The sequence below is a fragment of the Oryctolagus cuniculus genome, chromosome 3 (genome assembly GCF_051225735.1).
Source record: "Oryctolagus cuniculus isolate XC-2025 breed Fujian yellow rabbit chromosome 3, ASM5122573v1, whole genome shotgun sequence".
Taxonomy (NCBI): domain Eukaryota; kingdom Metazoa; phylum Chordata; class Mammalia; order Lagomorpha; family Leporidae; genus Oryctolagus; species Oryctolagus cuniculus.
In genome coordinates this window covers 29,720,296-29,736,744 of record NC_142869.1, presented here as the reverse complement: position 1 = coordinate 29,736,744, position 16,449 = coordinate 29,720,296, and the positions used below count along the sequence as shown (strand labels likewise).

At 35.9% G+C, this 16,449-nt stretch overlaps 1 protein-coding gene across 16 annotated transcripts in view; it reads right to left on the bottom strand.

Moving 5' to 3' along the window:
• KANSL1L (KAT8 regulatory NSL complex subunit 1 like) overlaps window positions 1-16,449 on the bottom strand; it is a 176,944-nt gene that overhangs the window by 159,303 nt on the left and 1,192 nt on the right. The window contains exon 1 of one of the 16 annotated variants that reach the window (XM_017343074.4): window positions 8,865-16,443. The exons of 14 other annotated variants lie outside the window; for them this stretch is intronic. The gene's annotated coding sequence lies outside the window, so the exon portion shown is untranslated. Of the gene's footprint in view, window positions 1-646; window positions 8,784-8,864; window positions 16,444-16,449 lie in introns of those variants that run through there. One more of the 16 variants, XM_051849169.3, reaches the window with a different exon arrangement.

The following is a 16,449-nucleotide window of genomic DNA, read 5'->3' as shown; positions in this document are numbered from 1 at the left end:
CATAATTACATCTCAGGATGTCATTTTTAAACAAAGGCAAAAAGGAAAAAATAAATTCCAACCTGGAATAAGGTAATCACTGTGAAAAAAAATGAGGATCAATCTATACTTTTGATCTAAAGTACAAATTATTGGGGCCAGCACTGTGGCATAGTGGGTTACCTGCAGTGCAGGCATCCCACATGGGCACCAGTTTAGTTCCCGGATGCTCCACTTCCAATCCAGCTCCTTGATCATGCACCTGGGAAAGCAGCAGACTACCTAAGTACTTAGGTCCCTGCCACCCTCGTGAGAGACCCAGAAGAAGCTCCTGGCTCTTGGCTTTTGTCTGGCTCAACTCCGGCTGTGGTGGCCATTTGGGGAGTAAACAGCAGATGGAAGATTCTGTCTGCCTCTCTCTCTTTCTCTGTAACTCTGGCTTTCAAGTAAATAAATAAATATTTTTAAAAAATAATTATTATCTCTATAAAATATAATAAATTGCTCTTAACTAGCATTTCTAAACTTAATCTGGAGAGTCTTAATAAAAACTAAAACAATACTAAGTATATGTGTAAGAAGGTTTAAAGGAGCTGAACTACAAGCAAAAACGTATAAATAACTTCACAATGAGGGGCCCATGTTGTGGCACAGCAGGTTAGCCTACCTCCTACAATGCCAGCATCTCATATAGGTGCCATTTCATGTCCCAGCTGCTCCACTGTGATCCAGCTTCCTCTAACGGTTTCAGAAAGCAGTGGAAGATAGCCCAAGTACTTGGGCCCCTGAACCCACATCTCTCTATGGGAGATCTAGATGATGTGCCATTGGTTTGGCACAGCCTGGGCCAATGCAGCCATTTACAGAGTCAACCAGAGGACAGAAGATCTCTTTCTGTTTGTCTCTGTCTTTCTCTGTAACTCTGCCTTTCAAATAAATAAATCTTTTTTTAAGAATGTGACAATGAAAATTTGCCTAATCTTCAATATATTTAAGTTCTTCCTGAAAAAGTATCTGCAATATTTTTTCACTTTTCAAAAATGGATAGGCATCAGTAGTCATTCATTACAAAAGATGCTACCTCTGCCTGGAAAACAGAGAATGTACCAGATGACCAGTAAAAATTAATCCCATAAGTAGGCAAATTCCATTGTATTTTATCAAAAGAAAAAGTGTAAAACCACATATTCTGACTAACAGAAAAAGATAATCCAGTAACATTAAAAATTCTAAAGTCTGAGTAGAGAAATTTTTACAATAGTGACAGTTACAAGTTTTTAAAGAGATCTAATACTTAGAATTGAGATGATCCATAATTTGTTTCAACATACATGACAGTTGATAGTCATTTAAATAGCCACACACTCATATTATGTGTTCTAAAACGCTAGGTGTAATGCTGCTTCCTTCATTTCTAAAATTTTTTCAAACACTAACAAGAATGACCAAGGAGGAAAATAAGGCACAATCATATCTTTATAATAACACAAATGACGAACAGGGTTAAAGCATGTGATAAGAGAAGATAACTGCAACACATATATATCAACAACCTGAATACATAAAGAACTCCTACAAATGGGCAAAGAGTAGAACAATCAGGTACTTCCTAGATGATTAAATTCAAATGGTCATGAAACACATACTCAATCACACAATAAGGGAAATATAAATTAACAAAGGAAAAGACCAGTTTTCTAACCACCAAATTGACAAAAACATTTTCCGTTGAAAATATCATTTATCATCAGGAGGCAGATAACCAAAATTTCTTCTATTTACTGAAACCTCAAATTGGTTCAGTAATTTGTCCATAACAGACATAAACAAAGGAACAATGTTTATAAGAGCAAGTACTATAATATTAAGACAATGTAATATTAAGAGCCTAGGTAACAAAACATGATAGAGGCCGGCGCCACGGCTCACTAGGCTAATCCTCCACCTAGCGACGCCGGCCACCGGGTTCTAGTCCCGGTCAGGGCGCTGGATTCTGTCCTGGTTGCCTCTTTTCCAGGCCAGCTCTCTGCTGTGGCCAGGGAGTGCAGTGGAGGATGGCCCAAGTGCTTGGGCCCTGCACCCCATGGGAGACCAGGAAAAGCACCTGGCTCCTTGCTTCGGATCAGCGCGGTGTGCCGGCCGCAGCGCACCAGCCGTGGTGGCCATTGGAGGGTGAACCAACGGCAAAAAGGAAGACCTTTCTCTCTGTCTCTCTCTCTCACTATCCACTCTGCCTGTCAAAAAAAAAAAAAAAATGATAGAATACTATGCTGCAGTTTTAAAAAATTAGAGTATTAATACAGAGACCCCAAAAACAATATTGTAAAAAGGAAAAAAGAACAGTGCAGAATATATATAGTATGGTATCATATAAATATAATACAAACTCAAAATCATACTATATATACAACTACGTGTGTGTGTATATATATGTGTGTGTGTATGTTGACAAGAGTAAAATGTGAACATCCACCAAACTTGTTATAAGTAAACTGACTTGTTATTAAACAAATTCCATGAAACAACTATGAGTGATCACTTACAGAGATTTGCATTTGAACTACAAATTTTATTACTTGGGAGAAAAATTCTAAATGTAAAAACGAACAAACATTAATTATTGCTAATTCTGAGATGTAAAAATATAGGTTTGTCTTTTTTACAGACATTTTATTATTTAATGTCTCAAATATGTAGCAATTTCTGTATAATCCTCCCATCAAATCTTCAAATTTATACTTTTATATGATATCTCAAAATAAGCCAAAAAAAGACACAAACATTTGACACAGTAGATAAGACAGGGCTTAGAATGCTCATATCCCATATGAAAGTGCCTGGGTTAGAGTTCTGGCTCTACTTAGAATTCTACCTTCCTGCTAAGACGCACCCTGGGAGACAGCAATGATAGCTTAAGTCCTTGGGTTCCTGTTACTTATTTGGGAGACCTGGATTGAGTTTTAGACTCCTGGCATATGCCTGATCCTTCCCTAGCTGTTGCAGACATTTGGGCAGTGAAACAGATGGAAGATCTCCCTGTATCTGCCAGACTCCAGGTTCTAGTCCCGGTTGCTCCTCTTTCAGTCCAGCTCTCTGCTGTGGCCCGGGAAGGCGGTGGAGGATGGCCCAAGTTCTTGGGCCCTGCAGCTGCATGGGAGACCAGGAGGAAGCACCTGGCTCCTGGCTTCGGGTCAGCGCAGCGCACTGGCCGTAGCAGCCATTTTGGGGGCGAACCAACGGAAGAAAGACCTTTCTCTCTGTCTCTCTCTAACTCTGTCAAAAAAACAAAAAACAAAAAAGCAAAAAGAAACTGTCTCCTCACTGAATATTCTAAACTACCACTTCCACTACCATCACTAAACAAATACACTTATCACTAACACTTCTAAGCTCTATGAAGGCTTAAGATTACTACTGTAACTCTCTAAAATGAAAGAATACCTGACATATACCAGGTGCTAAATAGTCATCTGGTGAGTAAACAAGTGGTTGCCACCATACTTAGAATAAAATCCAAAGCTGTCTTATGATACCCTACAAAGTCAGATACCTGACTATTTCACCTTCTGTAACTCTTTCCATGTATAACAGCACTCCAGATATACCGCCCCGTTTGTTTTCCTTGAAACACTCCAAGCAAGTCCCCTGACTCAGTGACTATACTTGCTATTCTCTTGGCCTTGAACAATCTTCCACAAATAAGATGGCAGGCTCCCTAACTTCATTCATGTCTCTGTTCTAAAGTCACTTACAGCAGAGTCCTTCCCTAATATATTTAACATAGCTTCAGTCCCTTACTTTGTGACTCCCCCTTCCTTACACAGTTTTATTGTTCTTCATGACACTATTACCACCTGAGCATTCTAGGAACAGCAACAACTGTACATACTGTTCAATGTTCTAATATCCAGCATTAGAACAATGATGCAGAGCAGCTGTGATGTATTTATTGACAAAATTAGTAAACAAGTGAGTTGGTCATGATTTTTAAAGCTATTTCAGGATTTAGATAGTCATAATAACACCTATTTCAAATACTATTCTTTTACTTTTTTAAAGTTTTTTATTTTTTTTTATTTTTTTTTTTTTTTATTTGAGAGGCAGAGTTACAGGTAGAGAGAGGGAGAGACAAAGGTCCTCCGTCCACTGGTTCACTCCCCCAGATGACTGCTATGGCTGGAGCTGGGCCCATGCAATGTGGTAAAGCCAGAGGAAGCTCTTGGCTCCTGGTTTCAACTACTGTTTTTAAAATAAATATACAAACACAGCAATATATAAAAGGCATAGTATGTAACAACCAACTGGCTTATTTCATAAATGCAAAACTAGATTTTATGCATGTATGTATTTCAAAGGCATAATGGAGGGGAGAGAGAGATGATTAATCTTCTATCCATACCCAAATGGCCACAACAGCCAGGGCTGATTGAAGCTGAAGCCAAGAGGCATTTTTTTTTTTTAATTTATTTGACAGATAGAGTTAGACAGTGAGAGGGAGAGAGAGAGAAAGGTCTTCCTTCCATTGGTTCACCCCGCAAATGGCCACTATGGCTGGAGCTACGTCGATCTGAAGCCAGGAGCCAGGTGCTTCCTCCTGATCTCCCATGCAGATATAAGGGCCCAAGTACTTGGGCCATCGTCCAGTGCCTTCCCGAACCACAGCAGAGAGCTGGACTGGAAGAGGAGCAACCGGGACTAGAACCCAGCGCCCATATGGGATGCCAGCACCGCAGGCAGAGGATTAACCAAGTGAGGCACGGCGCTGGCCCCGAGGCCGTGTTCAATTCGTGTCTCCCACATGGGTGCAAAGGCCCAAGCACTTACGCCTTCTTCTACAGCCTTTCCAGGCACATTAACCGGGAGCTGGACTGGAAGCACAGCAGCCAAGACTCAAACTGATACTATGATATTGGATACCAGCATTACAGATGGCAGCTTACCTCCCTGCACCACAAAGCCAGCCCCATTTTTAAAAATGTTCAGCACTTTTAAAAATCATGAAAAGAAAAAAAAATATGTTAATAGATATAGAAAAAGCATTTGACTGGGGCCAGCTCTGTGGTACAGTAGGTTAAGCATCCAACCACAGCGCTGGCTTCCCATATGGGTGCCGGTTGGATTCCTAGCTGTTCCACTTGTGATCCAGCTCCCTGCCTGAGAAAACAGTGGAAGATGGCCCAAGTGCTTAGGCCCCTGCATCTATGTGGGAGACCCGGAAGAAACTCCATGCTCTGCTCCTAGCTTCCAATTATCCTAGCTCCTACTGTTGTTGCCATTTGGGGAATGAACCAGCGGATGGAAGACCTTTCTCTCTCTCTCTCTCCCCCTCTCTGTAACTCTGCCTCTCAAGTAAATAAATAAATCATTAAAAAAAAAAGTGTGTGGGGGGGAACAGTGCTGTGGCACGGCATCCCATATGGGAGCCCATATGGGCGCCAATTCAAGTCCCAGCTACTCTTCTACAGATCCAGCTCTCTGCTATGGCCTGGGAAAGCAGTGGGATGGACCAAGTCCTTGGGCCCCTGCACCCACGTGGAAGACCCAGAAGAAACTCCTGCCTCCTGGCTTCTGATCATCCAGCTCCTGCTGTTGCAGCCATTTGGAGAGTAAACCAGTGGATGGAATATCTTTCTCTCTGTCTCTCCCTCTCTCTGACTATAACTCTACCACTCAAATAAATAAGTAAATCTTAAAAAAAAAAAAAAAGGAAAAAAGAAAAATCATTTGACAAAATTCAATGCCCATTCACGATAAGGGATAAAACAGTGAATTAGAAAAAAGAAGGAAATTCCTTAACCCGATAAAAATTATGTACGTGTACAAAAGCCTATAGTTCAAATCATAATTAATGGTGAAAGACTGAATGCTTTTTGTCCCTAAGAGTGAGAATGAGGCAAGGTATCTGTTCTTATCAGTTAAATTCAGTGTCATATGGGAGGTCCTAGTCAGTGAAATGGGGCGACAACAACAACAAAAATACAGATTTTAAGAAAAGTGTAATTGTCTCTATATACAGATGACATGATTTCCTATAAAGGAAAATACAAAAATAGTACTTAAAATTAATGAGTTTAGTAAGGCAGCAAACACAAGGTCAACATACAAAAATGTTTTATATTTCTATATACTATAAGTGAAAAACTGGAAATAGAAATGCTTAACATTAATAATTCCAATACCTCCAAAATATTTAGGTATAAATTTAACAAAATAGGTGTCTAATCTACATACTGAAAAACACCAATAAAAAAGAAACAAAGTGACCTAAATAAATGGAGCCATATGCATAATTTTCATGGATTAAATTATTCATTATTGTGGTGATAATATCTTCAAACTGATGTGTAAAATTAAATAGTCTCAATAAAAATACTGGTAAGATGTTTTTGCTGGTATTAACAAGATGATTCCAAGACTTATTTAGAAAGTCAAAGGAACTAGAATAGCCAAAATAATTTTGAAAAAGAACAATGTTGAAGGATTCACACTACTTCTCAATTTACTAAGACAGTGTGGCATTAGCAAAAGGAAGCACACAAAGATCAACAGAAAAATAGAAAGCTTAAAAATAGATCCCCCCAACAATTGTTTTCACAAAGATGTAAAAGCAATTAAGTATAGAAAGATCAGTCTTTGTTTTTTTTTTTTTTCTTCTTCTTAAAAAAACAGTTTCTGGAACAATGGACATCAACATGCAAAAAAAATAATCATAAGACGTACTTCAAGCCGGCGCTGTGGCTCACTAGGCTAATCCTCTGCCTTGCGGCGCCGGCACACCGGGTTCTAGTCCCGGTCGGGGCGCCGGATTCTGTCCCTGTTGCCCCTCTTCCAGGCCAGCTCTCTGCTGTGGCCAGGGAGTGCAGTGGAGGATGGCCCAGGTGCTTGGGCCCTGCACCCCATGGGAGACCAGGAGAAGCACCTGGCTCCTGTCTTTGGATCAACACGGTGCGCCGGGCGCAGCGCGCTGGCCGCGGCGGCCATTGGAGGGTGAACCAACGGCAAAGGAAGACCTTTCTCTCTGTCTCTCTCTCTCACTGTCCACTCTGCCTGTCAAAAATAAATAAAAAGACATACTTCATACTTTACATAAAATTGGTCAAATCCATTAGGCTGAATCATGAACTTACATGTAAAGACTAAAGCAACAGAACTTTATAGAAAAAAATAGGAGAAAATCTTTGTGACACTGAAATAGGTAAATATGTTTTTAGATGTGACAGCAAAGGCATTATTCATAAACGAAAAAATATCAAGAAATTAGACTTCTACAAAATTAAAAGCCAAATAAAATAAACATTGTAAATGGTTTAAAGCAGAACAGTTTCAGAGTCTCTGACATAAATGAAGGGTCTTCAAAAAAGTTCATCGAAAATATATATTATGAAACATTATATATGGACTTCAAAATGTTTTACAACAAAGCAAACTATTTTAATTCCATTTTCCAAGAACTTTTGAAGCACCCTCATATATTCAGAAAATCTGTGTTCAGGAATTGGTGGAAATTAGATGTGCATGCTATAGAAGGTCAGAGTTTAACATTTGAGTTAACTCTGAATAATGATTTTGACAACTCTAAGTTTTAAAGTGTATTTATATTTCAATGGATACTATTTCATTTATATGCATAATGGAGAACTTATTAGAAGCTAAACATATTGGGAACACTTATTTCAAAAGTATTAAAATGATGAATACTGATTTTATAAAGTCACCTCAAGATATCTCCATTAGTTGTATTCCATGTGATCACCATTCTTTCATAACATTTAAATATATCCAGTATGTCAGAACCCAATTTAAAAACAAGCAGAATATCAAGCCATCTGGCTTTCATTTGGGGCACAGAATATTCATACCACAATATATTATTCATGGAGAAGTGTTTGTGAATGGCAGAAAAAAATAATTTCAACCTTTTAGAAACAAAAATTCACAAATTAAGGAAATAATTTTTAAGGAGGAAAATAAAAAATGACCAACAATAAGTTATAAAAATAATTTCATATTTTTGGTAAAAGCTAGGTTTGGTATAGTCATACCAAAACCAAACGTTCACCAAATCACTTAAAATATTTTTATGAGCAACATGTGACAGACTTTATGTTAGGCACTAGAAAGATGGCAGTAAATAGGACAAATAAGTTTCCTACTATCACTGAGCTTACATATTAGTAAATGGGAGGTAGAAAATAAATAAGCAAATAAGAAATTATCAAGTAAATAAGTATTCTACAGGTGTTTTTATAATAACTACATAGTTTAGAGCATGACTACATTTGAGTAGGTGAGAAAATGGCTCTATGTTGATCACATCTTCTCTGAGAGCTGAAAGGACAATAACAAGGTAACAAAGAATTTAGGGTAGGGATCAGCACTGTGACACAGTGGTTTAAGCACCACCTGGGACACCCTAGGAACATTGCATTGCATTATCAGAGTGCCAGGAAGTTCCTAATTGAAGTCCTAGCTACTCCACTTCCAATCCAGCTTTGTGCTAATGTGTACCCTGAGTGGCAGCAGGACTATGGGTCCCTGCCACTCAATATGTGATTCCTGAGTTCCTGGCTCCTGAACTAGCATATGGAAGATTTCTCTCTCTTTCTCTCCCCTTGCCCCCTGACTTTTGTATACACAAAACTAAATAAACTTTAAAAGAAATAATTTAGGGTATGTTTGTTCTAAACAAAAAAGGCAATAGAAAGTTTCAAGGAAAAGTAATTTTGGATTGTTTGTGTAGCAAAAATGGCAAATATATCTAAAATGTAACAGACCAATGAGGAAATACGATAGATAGGGATGAAACCATGGACATTTTATATGAGTCAAAGAAAAGACACTAGAGATTTACATAAGGGAATACTTATTCCGACCGGCAGTTTTACCTTCTAAAATTAGTCTGGATAGTCTATAAAGAATGGAGGCCACAACCAGTCAGGAAGCTCCTGAAGTAATCCAAGCAAGAGGTAATATTGGCAGCATGGGCTAGTTAGGCAGTAGAAGTGAAGAAAAACAAATGAATTTAGAACATGTTTCAAGGTACAGTCAACAAAACTTTTCATAGTCATGATTCTGTAACACTTAAGGGAAAGAAAGAATTCAAGAATGATGCCTTGCTTTGGGCCTAAGCAACTCTGCAGTTAGTGGTGCTCTTTTCTGAAATGTAGTAGACTTAGAACGCTGGAGGACAAAGAAGCACCCTTTATTTGCAATATGCTATATTTGAGGTGCCTATTAACCATTCAAGTGGAGGTAGTGAGAGGGCATAGTTAGAAACATTATTTGGGGAGATCACTGATATATAAATAATCTTTACAGCCATTGGACTAAATGAGTTGACCTAGGGAGCAATTATAAGTAAGGAAGAAAAAGGAGTTCTGGACTAAGCCAAGGGGTTCACTCCCATTTATCTGAGCAAACAAAGAGGAACTGAAAAACAAGACAAGCCCTAAAAGGGACTTAAAAAGAACATTATTAAGATAGAAGTAAGTTGGGGCCGGCGCTGTGGCGCAGTGGGTTAGCAACCTGGCCGGAAGTGCTGGCATCCCATAGGGGCACGGTTTGAGACCTGGCTGCCCCTCTTCCAATCCAGCTCTCTACTATGGCCTGGGAAAGCATCAGAAGATGGCCCAAGCCCTTGGGCCCCTGCACCAGCGTGAGAGACCTGGAAGAAGCTCCTGGCTCCTGGCTTCGGATTGGCACAGCTCCAGCCGTTGCAGCCATCTGGAGAGTGAACCATAGGATGGAAGACCTCTCTCTCTGCCTCTCCTCTCTCCGTGTAACTCTGACTTTCAAATAAATAAATAAATCTTTAAAAAAAAATAAAAGAAGTTCAAGAGGTTATAGAATCAAGATACCAAAGTGTTTAAAAGTATAGAAAGCATACATTTTCAATTATGTCAAACTGCTAGAGACGTCAAATGAGAATATAGAAGTGGCTAATGACATAGTTTTTAAAAATCTGTTGAAAAGCCTTTTTTTTAAATGTACATTCCAAATATTCCAGCCTGCTTCAGCTTTCCACATAAGCAAGAGGAAATACCCAATCATAATCCCTGGGGGCCACCTTATTCTATCCAAGGGGAGAAAAAGCTGAGAAGCACTTGTGAAGCTCACAGCACAAATTGTATTAGCCATTGTCATTGTACTAGACAGTGTCTTCCCTACCCACATTTTACTATAGGCCTTCTTAGTGGAGTTCCTTTTACTCACTGTATCCTGTCTAGGTCTCAACAAAAAATTAGAAATCATGCTAAAAGGCAAAAAAAAAAAGATGTTTGAAGAGAGAAAGCAGGCATCAGAACCAAACTCCGAAAAGGCAGAGATATGAGAAATATGAAAACAGGAATTCAAAACAACCATGATTATTAATGCTAATGGCTCTAATGGAAAAAAATAGACAACTTGCGACAATGGATATAAAATGTAAGAGGTAAGATAGAAATTCTAAGAAAGAATTAAAAAGGAATGTTAGGGATCAAAAACACTGTTACAGAAATGAATAATGCCATTGATGGGCTTATTAGTAGCCTATATATGGCTAGTGAAAGAAGTTTGAAGAAGTATCAAGAACTGGAACCAACAGAACTGAAAAAGAAACAGAACAAAAATTAAAGGGAAAAAAAAAAAAACAGAAAAACAAAACCAGAAAAGAATATTCAAGAATTGTGGGACAACTACACAAGTTGCGGCAATATACAAATGAGAACACCTGAAGGAGAAGAGAAAAAAGAACAGAAGAAATATTTGAAACAATAATGACTGAGAATTTCCCCAAGTAATGTTAGAAAACTTCAGATCCAAGAAGCTCAAAGAACACCAACCAAGATAACTGCCACACTAAATTAAATAACACATATCACTTATAAGATAGTACTGTATTAAAATTGTATTACAGGAAATTATATACAATAATATGTTCACAATAAATATTAACTATTTAAAAACTTTTACTAAAAATTAGTTTCTTATCACCTATTTTTTTCAATGGACAAACACTACATGAAGGCATATTTTGTATGTTTTCATTCATTCCTGTATCCTATTTGGCATATATAAGGCTTTTAATAAATATTTCTTGAATAATCAGTATCCAGAATAAAAAAATATTTAAAATTTCAAGGAAGGCGGTTCATGAGATATTTTATCATGAAATGAATCTCAGGAGAAAAAAATTAGAAAACGTGAGTACAGACCATCACTTCAATAGAAACGATGATGTAAACTACATATGATTTTAAACTTGCTAACAGACATTTTTAAAAAAGTAAAAAAGAAACAGGGAAAATAATTTTTAATTTAATTTAACCCAGTATATACAAAATATCATGTCAATATGTAACCAACATAAAAATATGATGATTAAGTATACATTCTTTTTTATGTGTGCCAAGTCTTCAAAATCCAGTGTTCTACTTTATGCTGAATAACCACAGTTCAAGTGCTCAAAAGTCACATATGATTAGGGATAATACTGCACCAGATAGGAAAAAATATAAAGTATACAATCCTCATAAGTAACGAAGGAACAACTGTTAAATATTTCAGCCTTCAAATTTTTTTAGCCAAAAATTCTATTTAATATTTTTAGGTACCTATAGTATTCAAGGCTACATAGAGTATGGAAAAAGCAAATCCTCAAAGAGCTTTCTAAGAAGTGGCTTGATCTTATTATTTAATTGATAATTATTCAGGTTTCCAATTATATACATTAATTGCAGAGAGTAAAAAGTGTTTGTATCCTAGCTAAATATTAGAAATATCTTTCTAGCTACTAAAATACTGACATCATCATCATCTTTGATGATTACTTATTTCCTACAACCCAAGACACTCAGGGACAATAGGTCCCATCTCTAAAAGAGTTTAGTCTAAGGGTACAGAACTTTAAAGAACTTAAAAGGAAGCAAACTGGGGAAAAATCAAATTTCTTTTAGTCACAACATATAGAAACTGAATTGCCAAGATAAAAGGATTTAAGAAGCAAAACTACAACTTGGGAAACTGCATCAGAACTCTTTTAAGGAAAACAACTAAATAATCCTGATTCTCTGTCAACTGGCAACAGTTCCAGATAATCCAAAAAACAATTCTTTTTATTGAATTTGAATTTCACTTATTTGTTTCAACAACAGAATTTTCAACTTACATTCTAGTTTAAATTAAAAAAAAAATCCTTAGCACAGTGACAGCAGAGATAAGTTATGGGTTGGGGGAGAAAACAAGTCTCTTGTTTATAAAACAGCTACAGATAACATACCAAGTACATAATTCTCCGGCAAATAAAACAGATCTTAATATATATATATATATATATGTTTCTTAGAAGTCTCATAAAAAATACCAACCAGAGAGAGAATTTCAGTATGACAAGCCAGTTTATGACTTTAATAAACATTTTTTAAACCACAAATACACAAAGCATTTTTTTCTTTTTGGATATATTAAATTTCATTAACAAAATCAAATTAACCCAGTATAAAAAATGTGAGGGATTGTAAAACATATACTATAAATTCTAATTTTGGGTCACAATTTAATCCAAAGAACATCCATTGTGAATTAAGGAAGGAATTAGTTGGTCTGGAATTGTATTACTACAAATAAAAGACCTTTCTGTGTAGTCTCCAGAATGTTTTCATTAGTGGTTAATCTGTACTTTTAAGATTTATAAATCATATGTATTTATGAGGTTAGCATTAATTAAATGTGATCTAATCCTCTAGACATCATAAAATATAGGAAAAGCTGTCATTTCTCAAAACCTGCATGTTCATAGCAAAATAATTACCAAGTCATTAATTACTGAGTTGGTCCAGACACTTGGTAATTGGGTCTTAATCAATTAATATATAGGTCACATATTCCAAATAATTTTTGACTTTCTGCAGAAAAGTAAAAAAAAATTGTTAATCTAATCTTCCTACCTTCAAAGTTGAAACTGATAACCCATGTAGGAACTACCCCTCTTCCTGAAAATTAATGTTCAAGGCAAAATCTGATTTGCCATCCACTAAAACACTGCACAAGATTCTGATTATGACTTATATTCTAAAAGATATACATACATATACTCCATGGAAAATATCCTATCCAAATCTACCCTTGGACACTAAAAATTCACTCTTTTAATTAAAATCTGGATAATCTCAGTTCTCTTTAATGCAGAGTAGTAAAACAAACTACAACAAAACTTTACAAAGAGAGCAGATTTTTGCTGAAACCATTACAGTGAAAGACTACCAATAGTATTTGAACAGAAGAGAGAACCCTAAAGTAGAGTTGAACATGATTTCTACACTTACACTGAAATATGTTTCAAACAGTTGATCTATGCTACCAATAGTAAGAAAAAGAATGGGAGGCAGAGATAAATTCTTTTAGCAAAACAGACATCCTTTTAAGCACTGCTAAAATATAATGGGACTCAAAATTTCTAACTTACAATACATAAAGGCAAACTCAATTAAAACAACAAAACTAATGAGAATGAGTTCACATTGGTACAGAAGAGATTAACAGAAGGTAGCAATACAAACTATAGTATTGTGTTTTCAAGATTTCTTTATGTTACTTTACAGCAGAAAAATAGCATAACTGGCATGTCTAGAGTACTGTTAGCCCAGTATTTTGTATTTAACAAAGTTTATATGAAAGAACTTCTTCCACTTTGAAAACTATGCCTAAAAAGGAATTCTCTTTGAAGACTAAAGGAATTTAATTAAAGATAAAGCTACTTGGGTGGCCACATAACACATCAAGCAGATCATACTTCAAGCAGAATTATTACTGTTCAGTTATAAGTGCATGACTCATAGGAATATAAATGGTTATTTTTTTCTGTATACATCAACTTGAACCCAGAAATTTACATTTAGAAGTAAAACTATCAAATTTGTTCAGTCTATACAGTTAGCTTCACATGGTTAAACACTGATTAATGACCATCTATAAAATAAAAAAGTTTTTGATTACTAAAAACAACATATTTGAGAATTCTTTGTCTCTCAGGACTAGAAACAAACCTTCAATGTAACAAGTAAGTTAAAAATTCATAAACATTCCAAAAATTAACAAAATTTCCACATTATAAATGAATGAGTTTTCATATCCATATATAGATTACTTTTTCTAAGAACCTAAAAATAACATCAAGCATTAAAAATTTCCATTACATGTTTGGATTTTCATTATAGACTATCCAATGACAAGAGTATCATTACCATTTTTATTTACATTGGCTGGCTGTTTATTCCACATGAATTCAATGAAACATACAATCAGGACAACAGTTAAGAGAAAAAAGTAGAAACTTTTTGTAAATAATATACCTTTTTTTACTTTTCAAAACTAAACATACAGAAAGTGATGTTAAGATTCTGCTTATGACGTAATCTTATTGCCAACATTCTATTATAGTGCTGTAATGCAATAATTACTTTTAGAGGTGAATTCTTTTCAAGTCAGTATGCTGTGAATACCCCACTAGCGGTCACCTTACTACAAGAAGCCCTATCTTTTGCTGTTTATGATTTGGGAAATCCAACCAGTAAACAATTCTAAAGACAATTCTTAACCTAAAGGAAGCAGCTTTCTGCCTCCTTCACAAGCATCTGAGGCTATACAAATGACACAGGACCTGAACAGAGATAACTGAATGAATTCATGAAAGAACCATGAAAACAAGAATTCCATACCAGGTTTAAGTGGTAGATTAAAGGAGAGTAAATGCTGTGGGCTATCAAGAACAATCTGAGTAATAAAGCAAAGGAAATTTAGACAGTAGGCATCTGTTTGTGAAACACAGGGAAGACCAGGGAAACTAGAATGATCAGCGTGGAATCTTTAACCCCTTAAATGAAAGATGAATGTGTAGAGGAAGTAAAATACTCTAACATCATGAAAAATGGCAGCAAAACTGTATGAAGCTCTTGGATAATGCAGCATAGTTCCACAGTGGGAACTTGCTACACCTTAGTAGACAACTAATAAGATCAACGAGGCCTCCACCTAGACAACCACTCAAAGTAAAGAAAAAGTCAAACAGTAATAGAATTTTGCTAACAATGTACTCAGAAACTTTGATAAAAAGCAAAGTCAAAGTTTCTTGATCTTCCAGAGACAAAAGGTTAAATATTAACGGTTCCTTGGCAAGTATGCATGGAACACACACTTACTATGTAATTTGTAGAATGTGAAAAATGAGACATAGTTCTTTAAAGTATCTTACAATAAATTCAGGAAATAAAAGATAAATCATAGATATGAGTGAAAAAACGTTAATTCAAATTAAAGCAAAAATTTCATTTAAACCTAATATCAGGTGATGAACAAAGATGTAATAGGAAACATGCTCATTAACACTAGATAAGTGTAAAGGCAATATTCTGGAAAGTAGTTTGGTGATCTTACAAGAAACAAAAAAATAGCACAACAAAAACCAAACTACTTGACCCAGTAATTCCTTTTCTACACATCTAAAGGGGGGAACGGAAAAGATTATTCTCTTTGATGAAATTTATACTAACAAAACATTAGGAACATTCCAACTATCTGCCAAACAGGAAAAACTTAAAATATGATAGCTACGTGATGAAATGTGAAGCAGCTATTAAAAATGTTTTTCAAAGATGGACAATGCACTAAGAAAAGTCTAATGAAAATACCACCTACTCCCAGTATCAGGAAAAATATACACAAGTGCATTGGAAAATAGAAATACAAATTATTTTTATATTTTTTGCATTCATCTCTATTTTCCAAATAATCAATTGTGTTAATGATACATACCATGAAACAAAACAAAAATGTATACATAAATGTGATATAACTAGCCTGAATAAAGAATTTCATGTAAAAAATTACTCCAGAAAGGCTAGGGGGAAAAAGTAATGCTAATCTCTGTAGATTAAAATTGCACGGAAATGTGTGACACTTGTTTGAGCTAGTAGGTGGGCTCTGAGCATCAAGGCTAATCGTCTAAACCGACTTTGAAGATCATCAAATAGATCCTATTTCATGATTCATTCATTGTTTATATTCATCCAATGTGCTGGCTTTAAAAAAACAAAAACCTGCCTTTTGAGACTAAATTCTGTGTCTGTGATGTTGGTAAAGATTACCAAACATTTCTACTAACACGGAGTATTTGATCTTCCTAACAATCTCTTAAAGCTGGGACTGTATTATGAAACTCTTTACAAGAGGAAACAGATTTGAGATCAGAGAGGTTACGACTTGCCCGAGAAAACAAGAACTGGGAAAAGGGCAGAGACCCCTCCTTGCTAAGTCTCTTTCTCCGGTAGCCTGCATTGCAGAGACGAGGATTTCCTCTAATACTGAATTATTCTCACAGCTTTTTCCTAGTCAAAACACGGCCAGATTCGTCTGTCACATTTATAAATAACCTCACTTAAGTTTTGTTGCTAACAAATCTGCCCCTTCCAGTCAGTAATTAAAAAAAAAAAAAGT